The sequence below is a fragment of the Lathyrus oleraceus genome, chromosome 1, assembly GCF_024323335.1.
Source record: "Lathyrus oleraceus cultivar Zhongwan6 chromosome 1, CAAS_Psat_ZW6_1.0, whole genome shotgun sequence".
Taxonomy (NCBI): domain Eukaryota; kingdom Viridiplantae; phylum Streptophyta; class Magnoliopsida; order Fabales; family Fabaceae; genus Lathyrus; species Lathyrus oleraceus.
The window spans coordinates 8,125,146-8,149,756 of record NC_066579.1 but is presented as its reverse complement, the minus strand read 5'-3'; positions in this window follow the sequence as shown (position 1 = coordinate 8,149,756).

The window sequence follows — 24,611 nt, the reverse complement described above, 5'->3', positions numbered from 1 at the left end:
TCCAAAACAGAACCTCAAACTCAACATGAATCATATTTAATCAATCAAGAATAAGTCCTAAAAAGGACAAAATCAAAATCATCATGCAAGTTCATGTAATAAGCAAGAGAAGTCAATGACCAATTCAAGGCACACATTTGAACATTAAGAATGAAAATTCCCAATCAAAACAGAAATGATTCAAATAATTCTGGAAACATTCATGAACATTCAACACATCCAAAACATCCATCATACAAAAAATCAGAAGCATTAGAGGTCATTTGGCATGGAAATCAAATTGCACAAGTTGAACAACCAAAGGTGTGACACAAATTGTCACACCATGCAAACACAAGCATAAAACAGAATTGGTACATGAGAAAAATACCAAACTAAGCCTAAAACATCCATCAATGTGTCTAGAATCATCATGCAAAATTTCAAAGCATTTGGATTAAAATCAAGCATTTCACAATGGAAAGAATGGAGCAAGGTCACAAATGCACATGTGATCAATCAACCTAGAGCAAATTAATTTTCCAGCCATGCACAACTTTCAAATTCATGATCATAAAAAACTAGACATTCTAAGGAGCATTTTTCAAAAAATTGGGAGTGAATTGGATCATTTTTCAATTTACTATGATTTTATGAAGTTGGGAAAAAAATTTGAAGTCAAACATGATCAAGGCATGGCAAAGTGGAGGAAAAACCTAAAATAATGAACAATTTGAATGAAAAGCGCCCACTGGGACTCGAACCTTGTACAAATTTGAAACGCGCGCTAAGCACCAAAATGGTGCCGTTTCACACAAACCCTAAGCGCGCCCAGAAATTCGTAGCTAATTCCCAGGTACCGTAGCTAATCATGAAGATACCGTAGCTAATCTGGAAAAACCTCATGATCTTCATCTTCTTCCTGAGGTTGAAGATGAAGATGAAGATGAACTTCATACAAATTCCAGAAAATTCCAGAATCCAAAAATTTTAATGCCATTCGAATCCTTGTTTCATGTACATTAAAGATCAAACAACAAATCATGCTAAAACCTCATATATTGTTCAGATCGAAGAAAATAAAAATTGACATCAAAATTTCAAACACACATAACTTCATGAATAATGCACCATTTCACTTGATTTTTTCACCAGAATAATCACCAACACAAGATCTACACAAATATAACAATGAATTTGAGAATTATGAGGTTCGAAACTTGACCTCTTGAAGAACAGCCAGTTGAAATCACGTGCTACAAGGCTCAGCAATGGTCCAAAGCTGCTCCAGAATCCTTGTTGAGATGATTGATGAAGAAATGGAAGCTTAAACACATGTGAATCCAGTTAAAATTGAAAACTCCATTAAACCCTCAAGCTTCAAGTGTGGTTGAACATGGCACGAATTCTTCAAAATTCACGTTCAATCTTCCTCAAAAACACTTCATGATCATGAATTTACCAAGAGAAATGGTCTTTGTGTGAAGAAATTGGAAGTTCTTGGTGAGAGAAAAATTTGATGGATGCTTGGATCTAGATCTAAAAACTTGTCTTCTCTTCAATTCAGTAGTGATTAACCTTTTATACTCCTTGTTAATTAATCTGAAATCACACTTAAACCAAAACTAATTGAGATTAAGGGAGTATAAGGTGCATGCACAAATTTTCACTTTCACTCCATGCATGAGACGGCCACGTGAACAGTACCCAAAGCTGGCCCAAATCCACTTAAAAATAGCCCATGCGCACATTATAATTGGAATTCCATGCATGTGATCAACCAAATTGATTTTAGTAATTTTCCTTCAAAAAACTTCATGAATAAGTAAATGATCATGCAAATGAAATTCATGCCATGTAATGGATGTTTTGGAAACTACATGTTATGAGAAGCAAAGTGCAAAAAGAACCACCAAATTTGGAGCCTTGGTTCAAAAGATATGGCCATTTGAATTTTTAAGCACACTTTGCCATGATTGGATCATATCTCCTCAACCACACATCATAAATCCATGATCTTGGACTTTTTGGAAATGGGAGGGAGAGATATTCAACTTTCATGTTCAACAAAATTTCATTTGAAGCTTTTTTGATGATGTAAAATTGAGTTAAAGTTGGTCCAAAACCTTTCCATTTTTGGAAAATTCAAATTATGGGTCACTTTCTATTTTGAGAAATTTTTGACTTGACTTCAAATTCTTCAATGTGAGTGTTTGAAATGTCAAATGAGACTTGTTTGAACATGAATGAAGTATCTCTAATCACTTCCCACCTCCAAATCCACAGTTGACTTTGCAGTTGACTTTTATGGGCCTCAGATGACTTGGACATGCACTGTGGACTTTGAGCCTTCAACACTTGGCCAAATTGCATCAAAATGAACCTTGGGTCATGTAAGCTCTCTAGAACAACCATAGGGCCTTTGTCTCATGGAAATGCTTTTGCTCTCTTGCACAGATGGATTCTCCTTATCAGTTTTGACTGATGAAATGCAACATGCTATGCAATGCTAATGACCTAAAAATGAAATGAATGTACAAATGGGAGGTGCAAATTTGAGGTGCTACATCTGCCCCTATTCAATCAACTGGGAACCTGAACGGATGAGAGCAACGGCTGACAGACCTTTAAGGTACACAGGGATTGAATACCAAAGAACCGTAGAAATTTGCACTCTGCGGGGATCCAAGAAAAGAATGTTCACCAATGGCAACTTCCACTGGGATCTGATATTTATCACTGGACCAGACAAGACGTTCACCAACGACTTCACTGGGGATTTTGATGTTTTCCATAAAAAGGAACCACATCCAGGCATCGAAAGATGATGAATGGGAATAAAAATCACAACTAGACGCCAACAGACGACTAGGAAAAACTCGGCGTTTACCGACACCAACAGAGAGGTGACCAGACATCAACGGATGAATGGGAAGACTCGACCAGACGTCAACGGACGAACGGGAGAAGCTCGACGTTTATCGACACCAACAGAGAGGTGACCAGACATCAACGGATGAATAGGAAGACTCGACCAGACGTCAACGGACGAACGGGAGAAGCTCGACGTTTATCGACACCAACGGAGAGGTGACCAGACATCAACGGATGAACTGGGAAGAAAGAGATACAACCATACGTCAACGGACGAAATGGGAAAAACTCAACGTTTACCGAAACCAACGGAGAGGTGACCATACATCAACGGATGAATGGGAAGACTCGACCAAACGTCAACGAACGAACGGGAGAAGCTCGACGTTTATCGACACCAACGGAGAGGTGACCAGACATCAACGGATGAATGGGAAGACTCGACCAGACGTCAACGGACGAATGGGAAAAACTCAACGTTTATCGACACCAACGGAGAAGTGACCAGACATCAACGGATGAACTGGGAAGAAAGAGATACAACCATACGTCAACGGACGAAATGGGAAAAACTCAACGTTTACCGAAACCAACGGAGAGGTGACCAGACATCAACAGATGAATGGGAAGACTCGACCAGACGTCAACGGACAAATGGGAAAACTCGACCAGACGTCAACGGACAAATGGGAAAAACTCAACGTTTATCGACACCAACGGAGAGGTGACCAGACATCAACGGATGAATTGGGAAGAAAGAGATACAACCATACGTCAACGGACGAAATGGGAAAAACTCAACGTTTACCGAAACCAACGGAGAGGTGACCAGACATCAACGGATGAATGGGAATACGGAAACAACTAGACGTCAACGGACGAACGGGAGAAAGAATGCTACGAACATCGAAAGATGATGTCCACAGACACCAAAAGGACCCACACAGGGATAACCACGACACTTACGGGTATCGTAAGGATGACATCTACATATGTCAGGGCAAGGCTAAACACTTGTCGGGGATCTTACTGGGGAGAATCAAACTTTCCTTTCACTGATGGGTGAGGAAATAAACCTTTCTGGGGAGATTATCAACCCTGAATGTTGTCTGTCAAGAGCAACTGTAGCAAACGTGCCATACAGATGTTGAACTACGATCCGCCTCTGCTGGGGGTATGGTCCAATTAGGTTTAACACATGAATGCATATGTTTGAATTTTTCTATGGCGTAATGCTCCATATTGAATGGAAATGCTACGCGATTTGAGGATGCAAGGATTACTACATGCAAGATGCAAATGAAGAAAACTCCTGCTAGGGAGCAAATGATCGCTCAGCTGAGCGCACAAATCTGATTAGGTTCTCCAACTCGGTGGGGAGACGCACTGCTGGGGGTGCTTTGCTGATCTGATACTCTGGGGACGGCAGAGGAACCAACTAAATGGGGAAGACCCTGTCTGGGGAACACACCAACTTCTCAAACGTGCTGGCAAATAGCATTGTTGCTGGAGAAAGGATAAATCCTACCGGGGATAACTTCCACTGAAACAAACCACCGAGGGACTCCGCTAGGGGAAACAACCCATGCTCACCTCTACTGGGGATAATTGCCAACCCATGAGCAGGAGAAACTCTACTGGGGATAATTTTCACCGAACCCGATCCGCTTGGGGCTTCGCTGGGGAAAACCATCAACGCGAACCTCCGCTGGGGAAACTACCAACTTCAAAATTGCTGGGGAAACATTCACAACCCTGCTGGGGAAAAGCATTCACAACCATGCTGAGGATTACAGTACTTCATACCCGACTGCTGAGGAACAAACTACTCACTGATACCTCTGTCGGGGATACAACAAACTTCAAATTCAGCGGGGACTAGCAGCCTTCAGACTAGCTGGGGATAAAATAGCCTTTGAACCTGCTACCCAACTGCTGGGGAAGAACAGTTCTAACGCTTTCAGACTTGCTTGGGGAAACAGCCACTTCCCAGCCTGCTGGGGAAACATCCTCAATCCTGCTGAGGAATCCCTGATCTTGACTATACTGGGGAGACAAGTCCTGAACTTGCTTCATCTTCTGGGGAAGATCCCCATCCTCTCACACTACTGGACGGTGCTGACAACATCCCTGAACAAATCGTGGCTTATCTGCTTCAGCCAGGAGTCCGAGGTAACAACCTGCAAAACAGCACGACCTACATGCCCCAGGGGGTTGCATGGACAAGATACACTCAAGTGTACTCAACATTCAAAATGATTTTCAAATGTTTTATCTTTCTGCACGTCATTGTCTAGCCTTCATGTCTTTATATGCAATGTTTATCAAAAATTCGGACGTTTTTGCAAATAAAACAGTAAAATAAAAACAAGAGAGCAATTTATCTGAATAACGACTTTTATTGATTGAAAATGGTCCCGAAAAGGCAAATACATCAGGAAGTAATTCCTAGGAAGAGGTAATTGCGCACAAAAGGAAAAATTATCCTAGCAATGTGAATACGGCATCCACTATTTCCCAATTCTGTTATGACTCACAGATCATCAATTTCTCCCCAAATTCCTTGCTTTCTGAGAAGAATGACTGGACCGATCATATCCTTCGAGATGGTAGACACTGAAGCGCGATGAAGTACAGATAACTCAGACTGTAGTCTTCGCTTTAATCCCTCTTTTGCCTGGATCGCCCTTTCAGGTTTTCAATCCACCGGGATACCCATTTTTGCCTAAGCCGCCCTTGCGGGTTTTCGACTTACCGGGTGTACATATTTTTCATTCTTTTTATCCCTAAATTTTGCCCGAACCTTTTTTCCTCTTTTTTTTTTGGTTCGCCGGGATGCCCTTTTTTGCCTAGACTCTTTTTTTTTGTCAAGCAGGTCAATTTATGCGAAGTATTTTTTGACTACATCTGAGTTAACAGGGGACGAAAAATCTTCACCATCCATAGTTGTAAGCATCAAGGCTCCACCAGAGAAAACCTTTTTAACAACATATGGACCATCGTAATTAGGAGTCCATTTGACCCTGTTATCTGTGCCGGGAGGAAGGATCCTCTTCAAAACTAAATCACCAGTCTGATAGCTTCGAGGACGCACTTTCTGATCAAAGGCCTTCTTCATCCTTCTCTGATACAACTGCCCATGGCACACGGCTGCTAGCCGCCTCTCTTCGATAAGGCTCAGCTCATTAAACCTCGTTTGAATCCACTCAGCTTCATCAAGTTTGACATCCAACAGGACTCTCAGAGAGGGAATCTCCACTTCAACGGGTAGGACTGCCTCCATACCATACACAAGGGAGTAAGGGGTTGCCCCGGTCGACGTACGTACTGAGGTACGGTACCCATGCAAAGCGAAAGGCAGCATCTCATGCCAATCCTTGTACGTCACAACCATCTTCTGCACAATCTTCTTAATATTCTTGTTTGCCACCTCTACAGCACCATTCATCTTTGGTCTGTAAGGAGAAGAATTGTGATGTTCAATCTTGAAATCTCTACAAAGCTCCTTCATCATCTTGTTATTGAGATTCGAACCATTATCAGTAATGATTCTCTCAGGAACCCCATAACGACAGATGATTTCCTTCTTAATGAACCGGGCAACCACATGCTTGGTAACATTAGCATAGGAAGCTGCTTCCACCCACTTGGTGAAGTAATCAATCGCAACCAGGATGAAGCGATGTCCATTAGAAGCAGTGGGCTCAATCTTCCCAATCATATCAATGCCCCACATCACGAATGGCCAAGGCGAGTTCATGAAATTCAGAGGGCTTGGTGGTACATGCACCTTATCAGCATAGATCTGACATTTATGGCACTTCCGAGCGTATTTGAAACAATCGGATTCCATAGTCATCCAGTAATAACCGGCTCTCAACAACTTCTTGGACATTGCATGACCACCAGCATGGGTACCGAAAGATCCTTCATGCACTTCTTGCATCAACATGTCTGCCTCGTGTCTATCCACGCATCTGAGCAGAACCATGTCAAAGTTCCTCTTGTACAACACGTCATCCTGATTCAAATAAAAGCTTCCAGCTGGCCTTCTCAGGGTTTTCTTGTCATTCTTTGACGCTCCTTCAGGATACTCCTAACTCTTGAGGAAGTTCTTGATATCATAGTACCACGGCTTCTTATCAACAACAGACTCGGCTGCAAACACATACGCAGGCCTCTCGAGTCGATTCACCGCAACATGTGGTACATGATTCCACCAATGAACTTTGATCATAGAAGACAAAGTAGCCAAGGCATCAGCCATCTGATTCTCATCTCGGGGGACATGATACAACTTCACCTTTTTGAAGAAAGTCAGGATCCTTCTGGTATAGTCTCAATAAGGAATCAAATGCGGCTGGTGAGTATTCCAATCTCCATTGACCTGGTTAATCACTAGAACGGAATCTCCATAAATGTCCAGAGTTTTGATCCTTAGATCGATGGCTTCTTCTATCCCCATGATACAAGCCTCATACTCAGCTTCGTTGTTGGTTACATCAAAAGTCAGTCTGGCAGAAAAAGGTATATGAGCACCTTTAGGATTGATAAGCACTGCCCTAACACCGTTGCCATTCATATTCACAGCCCCATCAAACATCAATGTCCACTTGTCATCAGGATCCGGTCCTTCCTCGACAAGCGGCTCTTCACAATCTTTCATCTTCAGATACATGATGTCTTTATCAGGGAATTCAAACATCATCGGCTGATAATCATCAATAGGTTGCTCGGCAAGGTAGTCTGACAGAATACTACCTTTGATGGCCTTCTGTGACGTGTACTGGATATCATACTCTGTTAAGATCATCTGCCAACGAGCAACACGCCCGGTGAGAGCCGGCTTCTCAAAGATGTATTTCACTGGATCCATCTTAGAAATCAATAAGGTAGTATGGTTCAACATATACGGTCTCAGTCGGCGAGCAGCCCATGCCAAAGCACAGCAAGTTTTCTCGAGCTGCGAATATTTTATTTCACAGTCGGTAAACTTTTTGCTAAAGTAGTATATGACATGCTCTTTTCGACCAGACTCGTCATGCTGTCCCAATACACACCCCATCGAGTTCTCAGTCACTGAAAGGTACATTATCAGAGGCCTCCCAGGAACTGGAGGTATAAGGATTGGAGGTTTCTGTAAATACTCTTTTATCTTATCAAAATCTTTTTGACAGTCATCATTCCACCTGATCGCTTGATTCTTCCTTAGCAATTTGAATATCGGTTCACACGTGGCAGTTAGGTGAGATACAAACCGTGCAATGTAGTTCAATCTCCCTAAAAACCCACGAACCTGCTTCTCAGTTTTCGGTTCAGGAATTTCTTGAATAGCTTTTACTTTTGCTGGATCAACCTCAATCCCTTTCTCACTGACAATGAAACCCAACAGCTTCCCGGATCTCACCCCAAACGTACACTTGTTTGGGTTCAGCCTCAGTTTGAATTTTCTCAGTCTTTCAAACAACTTCTGCAGATTTACCAGGTGCTCCTCTTCTGTCTGCGACTTCGCAATCATATCATCCACGTACACTTCAATTTCTTTGTGCATCATGTCATGAAAGAGAGTCGTCATAGCCCTCTGATAGGTAGCACCGACATTCTTCAGCCCAAATGGCATCACCTTATAGCAGAACGTGCCCCAAGGTGTAATGAATGTCGTCTTTTCCATGTCCTCTGGCGCCATCTTGATCTGGTTATAGCCAGAGAAACCGTCCATGAAAGAGAAAACCGAGGATTGAGCAGTGTTATCAACCAATACATCAATGTGAGGTAATGGGAAGTCATCTTTCGGACTAGCTCTGTTTAAATCCCGGTAATCGACACACATCCTGACTTTACCGTCCTTCTTCGGCACGGGAACGATGTTGGCCACCCACGGGGGATAAGTAGTAACTGACAGAAAACCTGCATCCAACTGCTTCTGAACCTCTTCCTTGATCTTGACCGCCATATCGGGACTAGTTCTGCGCAGCTTCTGCTTGACTGAAGGACAATCTTCTCTAAGAGGTAGCCTATGCACCACAATATATGTATCCAACCCAGGCATATCTTGATACGACCAGGCGAATATCTCCACATATTCTCTCAGCATTTCAATCAGCCTTCTCTTGACATCTTCCTTCAAAGCGGCCCCGATCTTGATCTCTCTTCTGGCATCCTCAGTACCAAGATTAATAATCTCCAACTCCTCCTGCTTCAATAATCTGACCAGTTCCTTCGGGAGTTCACAATCTTCCTCACTCTCCTCTTCAGCTTGGTAGATGGGATTATTGAAATCATACTGAGCCATAACAGAACTGTTTATAGTGGAGTCCGTAAAATCAATTCTGCATGTTTAATGCTTTATTTTAGAAAAAGGAGTTCAAGAAAGTCACAAAAAACAAAAAAAACATTGCCATTTTATTGTTTTGAAAAATGAAAAACAAAAACAGAAAGACAGGGATCACAAAATTGTTTGCAAAACGTCATTTATTAATGATATCATTGAAAAACATGTTGAGGCCCTACAATGAACCACTACGCCTTGGGCAGAACATAGGGTTTTGTGCAAAATGAAAAACAAAAGAAAATTACTCTGTTTGAAGAGTAACTTGGACCACTTCTTCAGCTGTCCAATTGTTGATCGACTCCCCTGGAGCACACGGTCGAACCCAGTTGTTCAAATCACAATCACTGTCACTGTCTTCACTACTGGCTGCAAAGACGTCTCCATGATTCATCAGCCCAGCGCTGGTGAAGGTACTCGGCCCTTTCTGCTCACCCTGCTCTGCCTGCAGAGGTTGATAACCAATACCGAACTTGTCTTCTTTAACGGGAAGGTCAACCATCTTGCCCCAGCCTTCTGCATTGCCTGAGTTGACAACCTCCATAGCCTGCTTATAGGATGCAATTGAGGCACTTGGCTTCTTCTGCTCAGCAAAAGCTACCCTCTCAAGAGCAACGGTCTCAAACGCCTGGCATAGAGTCTCATGGATCTCGCCATCCACCTCCACATACTTGAAAGAGGATAAATGACTCACCAGAATGTCCTCCTCGTCGCACACTGTTACAATCTGACCGTTCCAAACATACTTCAGCTTCTGATGGAGAGTTGACGAAACTGCCCCAGCCCCATGTATCCAGGGACCCCCCAATAAGCAACTATATGCTGGCTGAATGGCCATCACATAGAAGATAACATCAAATACCTCTGGGCCAATCTTCACTGGCAAGGTGACTTCACCAAAAACAGACCGTTTGGATCCATCAAATGCACGAACGATAAGATCGCTTGGAGTGAGGACAACCCCTTCAACATCTATCTTGCTCATAATCTTTTTGGGCAATACATTCAACGACGAGCCAGTATCCACCAGCACGTGAGACAGCACTGCGCCTTTACACTCCATGGTGATATGCAGGGCTTTGTTATGATTGCGACCTTCAGGTGTCAGATCCAGGTCTGTGAACCCCAAACTGTGCCTTGTACTGACATTAGCAATAACACCCTCAAGTTGGTTGACAGAAATCTCCTGAGGCACGTAAGCCAGATTCAACATTTTCAGCAAGGCATTACGGTGTGCCTTAGAGCACAACAACAGAGAAAGGATAGAAATCTTGGACGGAGTTTGATTCAGCTGATCTACAATCTTGTAGTCACTCTTCTTAATAATCTTCATAAACTCCTCCACATCTTTCTCAAATGACCCCTCAGGCGCCTTCTTCTGAACAAGTTCCTCTTCAACCACTGCTTGCTTACCCTTAGCCTTGGCGAGTGCCTCAGCATTGTTGTCTCTCAAAGCCTGTGCTGCGAACAGACGACCACTCCTTGTGAAACCTCTTGGTCCCCCCACATTGTCCACCACCGGACCAACAGTCACAGGAGCTTTGATTGGCACATCAATTGTCACGAAAGATTGATTAACTGGCCTGATCTGACTCTCTGCCCTTCGGTTGTTGCGGTAGGCATTATCATACTTCCACGACACAGCCCTACTATTCTCAACAGCCCTTCTACCAGAAGCAACAATAGTAGTGGGAGCATTGACAGTTACTGGAGAAGATATAGTAACAGGAGTACCAACGGTCACTGGTGCACTAACAGTTCTCTGGCCACGTCCCTCTGACGGTTTGAAATAAATGGTGACAGTTGACACCATCCCACGATCTTTCACGGCCCTAACCAACTGCAAACAACCCTCATCAATCAGTCCCTGGATACCATTCCTCAACTGCATACATCCATTCTCTGAACCTTCACAGTCTGAACAGTACTTCTCACAGCCCGGGAACACTTCCCCATTCAACAAGCGCTCTTTCACCACAAACAATGGTGTCTGAATCTCATCAACATCCACCACCAAATCCAAGGCCTCCTCACCTTCCACATTATTCACTCTATGCGCACCATGCTGAGGCATAGGATTGTTCACAACATTAGGCACAGGAGCAAAATTGATTGTTTTGGCGTCAATCAAGTCCTGGACCTTATGATGAAAAGCCCGACAGTTCTCAATATGGTGCCCCGGTGCACCGGAATGGAAATCACAACGAACGTTGGCATCATACCCAGCAGGTATCTTTGTCAACGGAGCCATTGTACGCAATTCAACAAACCCTAATCTGAGCAATTCGGGCAGCAACTCTGCATATGTCATACGCAACGGGTCGAAACGACGATCCGGCATTCTCTGTCTCGGCTGAAACGGACGTTGCTGTTGTTGTTGTGGTGGTGGTGGTGGTGGTCCTCTCTGTTGTTGCTGTGGTCGCGGTTGAGGTGCTGGGATAGTTACAGCAGCAACCTGGCGGTATTGCCCTCTGTTCATATTTCTTCTACTGTGCACGACATTAGTTTCACCCTCCCTCCTTCGGAGTGCCCCAGCAAATGACTTCTTTGAAGACGAAGAACCAGCATCTTGAATCTTCCCCGCCTTGATGAGGCTCTCGGTTCTCTCTCCACAAATCACCACATCAGAAAAGCTACCAAACGGGCAACTTCCCATCCGGTCCATAAATACTCCTTGCAAAGTCCCAATAAACATATCGGTCAACTCCCTTTCCAGCATAGGAGGTTGCACCCTTGCAGCTAATTGCCGCCATCTCTGGGCGTACTCTTTGAAACTTTCTCCTGATTTCTGACACAAGCTCTGTAACTGAGTTCGACTCAGAGCCATATCCATATTATGTTTGTATTGCCTCAGAAAGGCTTCACCCAAATCCCTCCAACTTCTGATGGATTCTCTTTTCAGCTCCATGTACCAATCCAAGGAAGCTTCAGACAAGCTATCCTGGAAAAAATACATCCACATCTTCTCATCGTCCGTATAGGCAGAGATCTTCCTGTAGTAAGCTTGCACATGGGTGTGAGGACAAGAGGTGCCGTTGTATTTGTCAAAGGAAGGCGCTTTGAACTTATAAGGAATTCTCAATCCATCAACCAAACCCATATTTGTAACATCAAACCCCAAAGAGTTCTGACACTCCATGGCTCTGATCTTCTTAGCTAGGGCATCAACCTTTCTGTCCCTCTCTTCAACCCTTACAACTTCTTCTTCATCACTGAGCAGGGTGAACATGTCTTCCTGCCTGTCAACCAGCGGAGCAGGATGGCGCACTGGAGCACGGGTCATTCTGGCATTAACAGTCTCTGCAGCAAGAGGCTGTCCATTGATTCTGATTCCCCTTAATTCATCACCCCACAACATAATCATTGACAGGGACGGTGGCAGCAACAACATTATCATTCACAGGAACACCCACTGTCGAAGCACGACTGGCAGGTGGGAGCACGGCTTCCTGTCTCTGGGCTAAGGCACGCACTCCTCTTGCCCTTGAACGACTCCTTGCATCATGGTCATGAATTGGGCCATGTTAGCCCTCATCTCAGCCAACTCAGCTTGCACTTGGTCCATATTCCTCTTTTGATTCAGTCGGGTTGCATAGCGGTGCAGATGTTGATCAGCAATCCTGCCTAAAACAGGAACCAGAGTGAGAAGTCTCGTTCAAGAACACCTGTAATGCAAAATGATATGTGTATGATGCTAATGATGCATATGATGCACATGATATGTTCATTCCTCAGGCATTCAAGAGCCTAATTCATCTTTCAAGAAATGGCAACCTGCAACAATGAACAACAAAGAAACAACCTACACAGGATAATGAGCACAAGGTGAAACATCAACAATCTCATCTATAGACATGAGCAACAAGGATCATACAACAATATTCAAGCAAAGATCCAAATGATCAGGGTACAACAATGAATCCCATCCAACAATCTTGGAGGTGATTCTCAACATAAACAACAGATACAAGCTAGGAAAGATGTCCTCCAGGAATGAGAGTCTTCAGATACTGGCACTGGTCTATCAACAGGTCACATTCTGAACACTCAGGCAGAGGAGTGAGCTTCTCCTTCAATTGTTTTCTGAGCTCCACAACTTCTCCTCCAAGCTGGCTCTCTGATGCACGTCTCAAGTCTACCTCCTTCTTCAATTGGATGTCTTTGTCCCTAATCTGCTTTTCCAGGTCTCTTATCTTCTTCTGATAATTAGCTTCAGCTTTCTGCAACCTCAAGTACTCACGGTGTTCTTCATTCAACAATGTCTCTATCTCCTCATAGGACCTCTTCTTGCTCTTCAATCTGCTAGCATCCTCACCCTGCATGCCTTTGAGTTGATGAGCCAAGTTCAACTTATCAGCTTTGGCTTTGTAAAGCTCCATCTGAGTATCTTGTTCCTTCTCTTTCAACCGATGATTCTCCATCAAGGCTTGCTTGTAGTGCTCAGCGGGCACACTCTCAGAAAGGATCAAGGGTGGTTGTTCTTGAAATGACTCCATCCTATCATAGGGTAACAACAAAGTCTCAACTCTATTCCTGACCCAATCAATGTAATCAGGCATAGCAACTACAAACTTTCTCCCTAGCACAGCTCTATCCTTGACACCAATAGTCTTCCAAGCTCTTCCCACTTGCTCCAATCTAGTCGGGTCACTCCGCTTCTCAAAATACACACTCTCAACTATCTCAACATCTAGTGGTCTTCCATTCATAACAAACCCCAACTGGCGAAGAGAAAGAACCGGGTTGTAATTGATGCAACCCTTAGTCCTTATGAGTGGCACATTACGAAACTCTCCACAACTCATGATGACATTACGCACGTCCATCCGGTAAGATTGCCACCTGATATCATAGGAGGTAAGAGACATAATCCTCTGAGTCCACTTATGAGTGCTCTGAGCATCCACAAAAGGTCCACTGGTTGGCAGAAGAGACAAAAACCACCTGAGCAACAATGGGAGACAGCATCTGATAGCTCCACCCTTACCATGCCTGCTGTGTATAGCATAGTAAGTGTCAGCTAACAAAGTAGGAATTGGGTTTCCTCCAAGGAAAATAGTGACAGCAGCAAGATCCACAAAATTAGGCATACTCGGGAACAACACAACTCCATACATCATAATAGCCAACTGAGCATGAAAAGCTTCCCAATTTCCCTTCTTTGCTTCTTCTTTAGCCATCCTCGCTAAGTACTTCAAAGGCAACCCCACCACATCACCACTAGACTTCCAATTATCACTCACTTCCTTGATACTCAAATAAAGAGCTTTGGCAACAACCCTGAAATCAACCTCCTTTGGAACATCCAAGAAAGGCACCTGATATCTGATCGGGACATTCATCAGGATGGAATACTCTTCAAGAGTGGGCGCTAACTGATAATCCTGAAAGGTGAAACAACGGAGCTCTGGGTCATAAAACTGTAGGAGAGTCTGCAGAGGTACTGGATCTACCACCATCTTCAACAGTGTAAACAAATCCCCATACTGATCAACAAACATCTTCTGATTACCGCCGGTCACAAGATTGCTCAACTCTATCAAAGATGTCAATGGCTCACGGTGAAAACTGTAGGTGCAAGTCTTCCTCTTCAACTCTGGGACGGCCGCCATCTCTCACAGTGAACAGACTCCTGAATGAACCTGGGAAATGATATGCATGAGGAGATTAGCTTTTTTCTTTTCTTTTTTCCTTTTTTATCATTTCTTTTTTTTTGCATTATTTTTTCGAAAATAAACATGCTATGATGCAAACACGACTGGTTGGCTGTGTATCACGGAGCACAGGTTCAAAGCTTCGGCTTGAATTCGGAACCATAAAATCATCTGAGACCCAAAGTCATCTGGAACCCATATATCTCTGAACCAAGTCACCAACAGGAGCCAAGAGTCACCAACAGATCAAGAGTCACCAACAGATCAAAAGTCACCAACTGTACCTGTAATGATTCATTCCCTCCCCACTCACGGGTGTCATCTAGGTCAGGGTAAGGTCAAGAGAAACGCAGGATAAACAACCCCTTTCAAGAATATGATCATGTACACACCCGATGTATGCACCGATAATACCCCATCAGAGTCTGAACTGCTCGTGATATCATGTTCCACCAAGTGGCGCAATACCACCCGCTTCCCATGAATCACTCTATTCCTAGGTATCCTAGAGTTCACTCATAGCCTGGGTATTGGGCCTTTTACCTCTTGTAACTCCCACCCCACAGAGAGACAAACACACAGCCAGCACAATGAAAGCATGATGCATGCAAACATAAATGCAAACATAAACAATCACAGCATAAACATAAATGCAATAAATAAAGCAGTAAAAGCAACCAAACCCTATCCTAAAGAGCGCTAGGAGTGACTCGCTTAGGGAAGATGGACCAGCAATAGGTCAACTTCTCGGCGTTTTCCCCAGCAGATTCGCCAACTGTCGCATTACGCGAAAAACCGGCGGGAAGAAGAAACAACAGAGCCGCCACCGTGCGTTATTTATCCCAAAGGAGGGAAAGGAAACGCTCGAAGTAAACCCGGAAAAGACATGGTCTCGCGACCAGAGAAAGATGGGATCGGGAGTCGGTTATGCAAAGGGAAGGTATTAGCACCCCTACGCATCCGTCGTACTCGACGGGATCCACGCTCAGAAAGAATAGAAGAAAGATTGCTAAAGATACTGCTCAAACACTGGAAGGAAACACAGATGAAAGACGGAAGAAGGTAACTCGACAGGATGTCGCATCCTGGTCCTACGTAGTTTGTCACACAAACATCAGAGTCGACGTAGTTCGGGGAAATGGGGAACATGCTCGCTAGGATATCGCATCCCATGCATACGTATCTTCTCTAACCAGAGTAAGAATTAGAGCACTCGTAGCTCGGCTAACGCACGCCAAACAAAGACGCTAAACGGAGACGCTGAGACGTCAAACGAGACACACAACTGGAAACGGAATGCCAATCAATGGGCTTATATCCAACTCCAGGCACACAAAGCAAAGCAGGAAACCGACTGCCAATCGTTGGACTTATGTCAGACTCCTAACACACACACACAGGAAACCGAATGCCAATCGTTGGACTTACATCAGACTCCTACCAGAAAGGGAGAACAAACTCACACAAAAAAAGAAAAAGGTTGCCCGGAGAGATCAACTCAATTTCCTGCCTACGTACCTCATCTGGTATGAGGATCAGGGCGACGTAGTTCCCCTTAATAGGGAAAGAACTTCTAACCTAACCAGAGACAAGGGAGATAACAAGCTACTAGGGAGACTATGACTCGAGCCTAGAAGTTGTCATGCATACGATCCCTATGTTGAGGTCTCTACCCTAACTTGCACAGGAAGCAAGCTATCCTAAACAGCACAATCAAACAAGTACAAGCACAATAAAGCAAGCACACACACTATATGCAAACAATTGGCTCATACAAGGCTAAGTTGTAGAAACAAGCCAACTGGAATGGGGTGTTTTCAGCTCTTAACCCTAACATTGAGAGTTAGGGTGAAGCAGATGAAATAGGAAGTGAGGGTAAGACCTCACAGCTCTTATCCCTAGCCTGGGAGAGCATGAACCAAATAGAAAGTGTGGGAGTTCATAATGTAGGAACTCTTCTCCACATGACTGACACAACATGATCTTGGGTTCTTATTCACAATGCATTAACACATGGTGTGAGCAAAGTGAATGACACAACTGAATAGCAGGGGATGGATTGCACATCCCTTTTATCTGCCAATTGCCTCTTAAGAGGTCTTTACCTGCTTGGCACAAAGATTAAACATCCACAAACATTGCCTCTTAAGGTGGGCTTCAGACAGGTGCCTGCCAAAGTAACATGACAGGTCTTCCAGACTACATGAAGATCAAGGAATTATACCTCAGTGGTATGTAAACCACAAGCAATGCAAAGCAAGTTCAAATGAACTTAAAGCAACTTAGGTACCTGTGGAAACAGCTAAACCAATCAGTACACAGTTCAGACCAACAGTCAACAGTCAATATCAAACAGACAACAAGTCATCATTAGACAACAATGAGTAAGCCACAAGGCAAACATAAATGAATTATCCTCAACCTACAAAACACACAAAGGTTAGCAAATAACAACAAATGACCAAGCTTAAATGAAGGAGCATCATCACTCATGGAGATGTATACTTGAACCTGAAATCACAACTCAAATGTTAGTAACAAACCACTAGGTCAAGGCCCAGGGTCAAAAGAGGATCAAAAATCCAAAACAGAACCTCAAACTCAACATGAATCATATTTAATCAATCAAGAATAAGTCCTAAAAAGGACAAAATCAAAATCATCATGCAAGTTCATGTAATAAGCAAGAGAAGTCAATGACCAATTCAAGGCACACATTTGAACATTAAGAATGAAAATTCCCAATCAAAACAGAAATGATTCAAATAATTCTGGAAACATTCATGAACATTCAACACATCCAAAACATCCATCATACAAAAAATCAGAAGCATTAGAGGTCATTTGGCATGGAAATCAAATTGCACAAGTTGAACAACCAAAGGTGTGACACAAATTGTCACACCATGCAAACACAAGCATAAAACAGAATTGGTACATGAGAAAAATACCAAACTAAGCCTAAAACATCCATCAATGTGTCTAGAATCATCATGCAAAATTTCAAAGCATTTGGATTAAAATCAAGCATTTCACAATGGAAAGAATGGAGCAAGGTCACAAATGCACATGTGATCAATCAACCTAGAGCAAATTAATTTTCCAGCCATGCACAACTTTCAAATTCATGATCATAAAAAACTAGACATTCTAAGGAGCATTTTTCAAAAAATTGGGAGTGAATTGGATCATTTTTCAATTTACTATGATTTTATGAAGTTGGGAAAAAAATTTGAAGTCAAACATGATCAAGGCATGGCAAAGTGGAGGAAAAACCTAAAATAATGAACAATTTGAATGAAAAGCGCCCACTGGGACTCGAACCTTGTACAAATTTGAAACGCGCGCTAAGCACCAAAATGGTGCCGTTTCACACAAACCCTAAGCGCGCCCAGAAATTCGTAGCTAATTCCCAGGTACCGTAGCTAATCATGAAGATACCGTAGCTAATCTGGAAAAACCTCATGATCTTCATCTTCTTCCTGAGGTTGAAGATGAAGATGAAGATGAACTTCATACAAATTCCAGAAAATTCCAGAATCCAAAAATTTTAATGCCATTCGAATCCTTGTTTCATGTACATTAAAGATCAAACAACAAATCATGCTAAAACCTCATATATTGTTCAGATCGAAGAAAATAAAAATTGACATCAAAATTTCAAACACACATAACTTCATGAATAATGCACCATTTCACTTGATTTTTTCACCAGAATAATCACCAACACAAGATCTACACAAATATAACAATGAATTTGAGAATTATGAGGTTCGAAACTTGACCTCTTGAAGAACAGCCAGTTGAAATCACGTGCTACAAGGCTCAGCAATGGTCCAAAGCTGCTCCAGAATCCTTGTTGAGATGATTGATGAAGAAATGGAAGCTTAAACACATGTGAATCCAGTTAAAATTGAAAACTCCATTAAACCCTCAAGCTTCAAGTGTGGTTGAACATGGCACGAATTCTTCAAAATTCACGTTCAATCTTCCTAAAAAACACTTCATGATCATGAATTTACCAAGAGAAATGGTCTTTGTGTGAAGAAATTGGAAGTTCTTGGTGAGAGAAAAATTTGATGGATGCTTGGATCTAGATCTAAAAACTTGTCTTCTCTTCAATTCAGTAGTGATTAACCTTTTATACTCCTTGTTAATTAATCTGAAATCACACTTAAACCAAAATTAATTGAGATTAAGGGAGTATAAGGTGCATGCACAAATTTGCACTTTCACTCCATGCATGAGACGGCCACGTGAACAGTACCCAAAGTTGGCCCAAATCCACTTAAAAATAGCCCATGCGCACATTATAATTGGAATTCCATGCATGTGATCAACCAAATTGATTTTAGTAATTTTCCTTCAAAAAACTTCATGAATAAGTAAATGATCATGCAAATGAAATTCATGCCATGTAATGGATGTTTTGGAAACTACATGTTATGAGAAGCAAAGTGCAAAAAGAACCACCAAATTTGGAGCCTTGGTTCAAAAGATATGGCCATTTGAATTTTTAAGCACACTTTGCCATGATTGGATCATATCTCCTCAACCACACATCATAAATCCATGATCTTGGACTTTTTGGAAATGGGAGGGAGAGATATTCAACTTTCATGTTCAACAAATTTTCATTTGAAGCTTTTTTGATGATGTAAAATTGAGTTAAAGTTGGTCCAAAACCTTTCCATTTTTGGAAAATTCAAATTATGGGTCACTTTCTATTTTGGGAAATTTTTGACTTGACTTCAAATTCTTCAATGTGAGTGTTTGAAATGTCAAATGAGACTTGTTTGAACATGAATGAAGTATCTCTAATCACTTCCCACCTCCAAATCCACAGTTGACTTTGCAGTTGACTTTTATGGGCCTCAGATGACTTGGACATGCACTGTGGACTTTGAGCCTTCAACACTTGGCCAAATTGCATCAAAATGAACCTTGGGTCATGTAAGCTCTCTAGAACAACCATAGGGCCTTTGTCTCATGGAAATGCTTTTGCTCTCTTGCACAGATGGATTCTCCTTATCAGTTTTGACTGATGAAATGCAACATGCTATGCAATGCTAATGACCTAAAAATGAAATGAATGTACAAATGGGAGGTGCAAATTTGAGGTGCTACAGTGAGGCTCTTATTTATAGAGGGAAAGGTAAGGCAGGTGTGATCAAAGCCGTGTGCATGAAATTGGATATTCATTGCATTGGCTTGCATGATCATGCAAAAGGCCCAAATTCAATGCCAAATGCAATCTGAAATGAATGTGAGATGATTTGGACGCGTAGTTTGGATTGAAATGGTTTGTGCATGGAGTTTTGATGTGTTATGCATAATTGAACCAAAAACTTCCCCTCTTCGAAAATGCCATTTGCCAAATCCAAACATGAGCATGTGAGTAATGGTTGGAAAGATTTTGATGTGAGGAACAATTGTTATGTTGGGCAAAAATCCATTTGAAGTGTGGAAATTGGTGAATTTTGAGTTTAAAGTGCAAGGTGCAAAACATGCAAAGGCAAAGTTTCTAAATTTGGCCAATGTTCAAGCCCTTCTGTTTTGATGATGCAAGCCTCAAATGAAAATACCTCCAACATCAAAGTTGTATATCTCTTCAAGACAATCAAAATGGACTTAAATTGTGCATCATTTGGATTTTTGATGAAAGAGTTATGGGCGCTTGAAGTTGGACTTTTTTGCCTTTCAATGCATTTGGTCCAAAGTGACCTATAATGTTTTGCATTATCACATGTAATTACTTTGAGACTTTGAAATTTTGTTCAACATAACATTTGAATTAGACATCTTAAGATTTCCAATGCATTTGATCCCGCCTCAAAATCATAAAAAATGAATGAGTTATGTCCTTGGGAAGTTGACCCAAAATTAGGGTTTCAGTCAAAATGACCTATAATGTCTTGGAATGGTAGATGACCTTCCAAGCTTCAAATAAATTTTTGATGAACATGAAAGTTGTTCCTATTGTCCTTAAGAACATTTTTGTTTTTGGGATCATCTCCATTTGACCAACACATAAAAAGTTAGGTCTCAGTGCATTTCAAAATAATTAGATGAATTAACTGATCAACTTCTCAAGTCCATGACTCATATCTTGATGAATGGATGATTGAGGACACTAAAATAAGTTCAAATATGCATGAAATGATGAATTAAAGAACTTCCCTTTATTGCATTTGATCATGGGCTGAGGTTGCTTCAAGAGCAAGACATTGTGGTGCACAGATGAATTAGGGTTTCTTTGGGGAACAAACCTAAACCCTTTGACTTGCTATGATCACAATGATGAATTGAGATACTAGGGAGGCATATTTGATGGATGAGAGCTTTGGGAACCATTACCATGCTTGCTATCATCTTCTTTTGACCATATCTTTGTACCAATGATCTCCTTGAAGCTTTTGACCTTGTGATTGCTCAAGCTACAAACAAAAGATGTTAATGACATATTTTTGTGCTTTTGGTTAATAAACAAAAATGAGAAAGCAATGATATACAATTCAAGCATGCTTGGTGATCTCAAACCACTCACAAGAGGTCCTACCCAAAGGCAAAAGGAACCAAGATGCTCATGATCCTTGAGGCAATGCAAATGCAATGTTATGACGCCATGAGGGATCTTCGGGAAAAAATTGGGGTCTTACAGCAATGTGGTGTGCAAGCAATTTAATCATGTTATGCATAATTGGAACCAAAACTTTTCCTCTTCGAAAATACCATTTGAGAAATTGAAACATAGGCATGTGGGTAATGGTTGGAAAGGTCTTGACATGAGGAACAAATGTTATGTTTAACAAAAATACATTTGGAGTTGGGAAAATATTGAAAACTGATCATGAAGTTCAAGGTGCAAAACATGTATATGGAAATTTTGCCAATATGGACCAACTTCAAGCCCTTCTATTTCAATGATGCAATCCTCAAATAACAAAACCACCAACATCAAAGTTGTAGATCTTTTCAATAAAATAAATTTGGACTTAAATTTTGCATCATTTGAATTTTTGATGAGAAAGTTATGGGCACTTGAAGTTGAACTTTTTCACATTTCAATGACTTTGGTCCAAAGTGACCTATAATGTTTTGTATTATCACATGTGTTTATTTTAGGATTATGAAATCTTGTCCAACATAAAAAATAAAGTAGACATCTTAAAATTTCCAATTCACTTTGTCCCACCTCAAAATCAGAAAAAATGAAGGAGTTAGGTCCTTGGGAAGTTGACCCAAAATTAGGGTTTTAGTCAAAATGACCTATAATGTTTTGAAATGAATGATGACCTTCTAAGTTTCAAATGAATTTTTGATGAACATTAAAGTTGTTCATATGGTTATTAATAACATTGTTTCTCTTGGGGTCATCTTCATTTGACAAACACATCAAAAGTTAGGTCTCAGTGGATTTCAAGATAGTCAGATGAATTGACTGATCAACTTCTCAAGTCCAAACTTCAAATATTGATGAATTGATGATTGAGGACACTCAAATGGGCTTATATATGCATAAAATGATGAATGAAAGAAATTCCCTTGATTGTATTTGATCATGGGTTGAGATTGCTTCATGAGCAAGGCACAATCAATGCACAGATGAATTAGGGCTTCCTTGGGAAACAATCCTCAAGCCCTTTGGTTTATCTTGATCAAATTGACAAATTGAGATACTTGGGAGGCATATATGATGATTGAGAGCTTTGGGAACCATTGTCATGCTTGCTTTCAACTTCATCTGGCCACTTCAATGGGTATAGGAGCCTCCTAGGAGCCTTGGATCACATGATTGCTCAAACTTCAAAACAAACAAAGTTAGTGACATATTTTTGTGCTTTTGGTTAGTAAACAAAATAAGAAAATCAATAGTATATGATTCAAGCATGCTTGGTGGTCTCAAACCAACTCACACAAGTCCCACCCTAAGGTTAAGGAGCCAAGATGCTATGATCCTTGAGACAAATGCAATGTGCAATGATATGATGCCATGAGGGATCTTAGGGTCAAAATTAGGGTCTTATAGATGCCCCTATTTAAGGTCATTCTAGCTAGAGATATGAAGGTTAAAATCTTCGTCTTGACGAGGTAGAATGGGCTTAAATAATAACAAAGAGACGAATTTTGGTCCCTAAGAGACCTCATGATGCAAATGTATGTATGCAAAAGTTAATACTCTATGGGGATATATGTCCACAAAGGAAAAAGAAATCAGGAGAAACTGAGAATCCATATGAGTAATACACTCATGAATGGAACAGAGACTCTGGGGGACTTTACTGGGGAATAAAGGGGATAAAATGCGTGAGCAGGTCACGACTTAAAACTTGCTGGGAGACACGAAGGGATTCCGTGAAGATAAATCAATGGAAAGACTCGAGCTGACGCAAAGATGCATGTATTGGGGAATATGCCAATACAACAAACTATCCACAAAGGATACTTCGGATAAAAATCCGGACTCGGATGGGGAAAATCTGCTAAGAGACTCAGGCGGGGATATCCGTAAAGGACTCAGCTGAGGAAACAACAAATGAGGTATTACCGGTTATTGGGTAATAAGCTCAAAGAGACATGTGATCAAAACACCGGTATAAGGGTGAAAGAACAACACGCTCGGGGAGGAAGAATATCTAAGACCAGTATAAGGGTGAAAGATATCAATCATCCAAAACATCTGAGGAAGACCTAAACAAGTATATTTCAACTCAGGAAAATCTGACTCCACAGGGGACAAAAAGTCATAATAGGGAGCAGAAAGGAAGGAACACCAGGGATACCGGTTACTGGGCATATAATAGGTGACCAAATAGGCGTGAATTGGGGAATATTTCCAAGACACTCATCATCCTAAAGGAGAGTTGGAAAAGAAAACTCGATTACAGGATGGACATTCGATTCCATAAGGAAATACGAATCTTACTCAACTTGGGAAGAAAAAGACTTCGACTGAAGAGTGCATGAGATATACTATCTATTACCGTCAGAACGTAGATAACATACTCACATGGAAGATTATCCACAACCGGTTACTGGGTTAATAAAGGATAAATCGACCGAAAATAAAGGACATCGAAATATCGACTACTAGGTATAAAATGATGACCAATTAAGGGGAGAAACAATCGTTACCAAACAAGGGTAAATGAAAGATGACTCGCTGGGGGTACATTGACAAAAGCAATGATCCGGGAGATATATCATCGGTTACTGGGAGATATACTCAAAAGGTGAAGGAATATCAATATCGAGTATTGGATAAAGATAACCAACAAAGAGGGGATTACATCTACCGGTTATTGGGTAGAAAACCAAAGAAGAGAGTAACCGTCATCGGTTAGGATGAACAAAATCAAGGGTTAACTCTGCAAGGGGACAAAATGGGGTTTACAACTACCGGTTACTGGGTAGAAAACCACAAAAATAGGACTTACAACTACTGGTTACTGGGTAGAAAACCTCAGAAATAGGACTTACAACTACCGGTTACTGGGTAGAAGGCCGCAACATCCGCTGGGGAGAGAATGAACAATTACTGTTTACTGAGCAATTGGTCATCCAAACCACAGGAAGTGCAGAGGAAAAAAACAAGAAAGGAGTCAGTCTAGGAACAAACTAGAGAGACACAATGAAACAAGACTCAACCCAATGAGGATATAACTCAGGGGAGTAATCCCTTCCCAATACATGTTTTGGGAGGAAACTGAAATAATAATCATCCACGAGGACATAACTCAGTGGGGAATATGGAAGAAAAGATAGACACTTTCTGC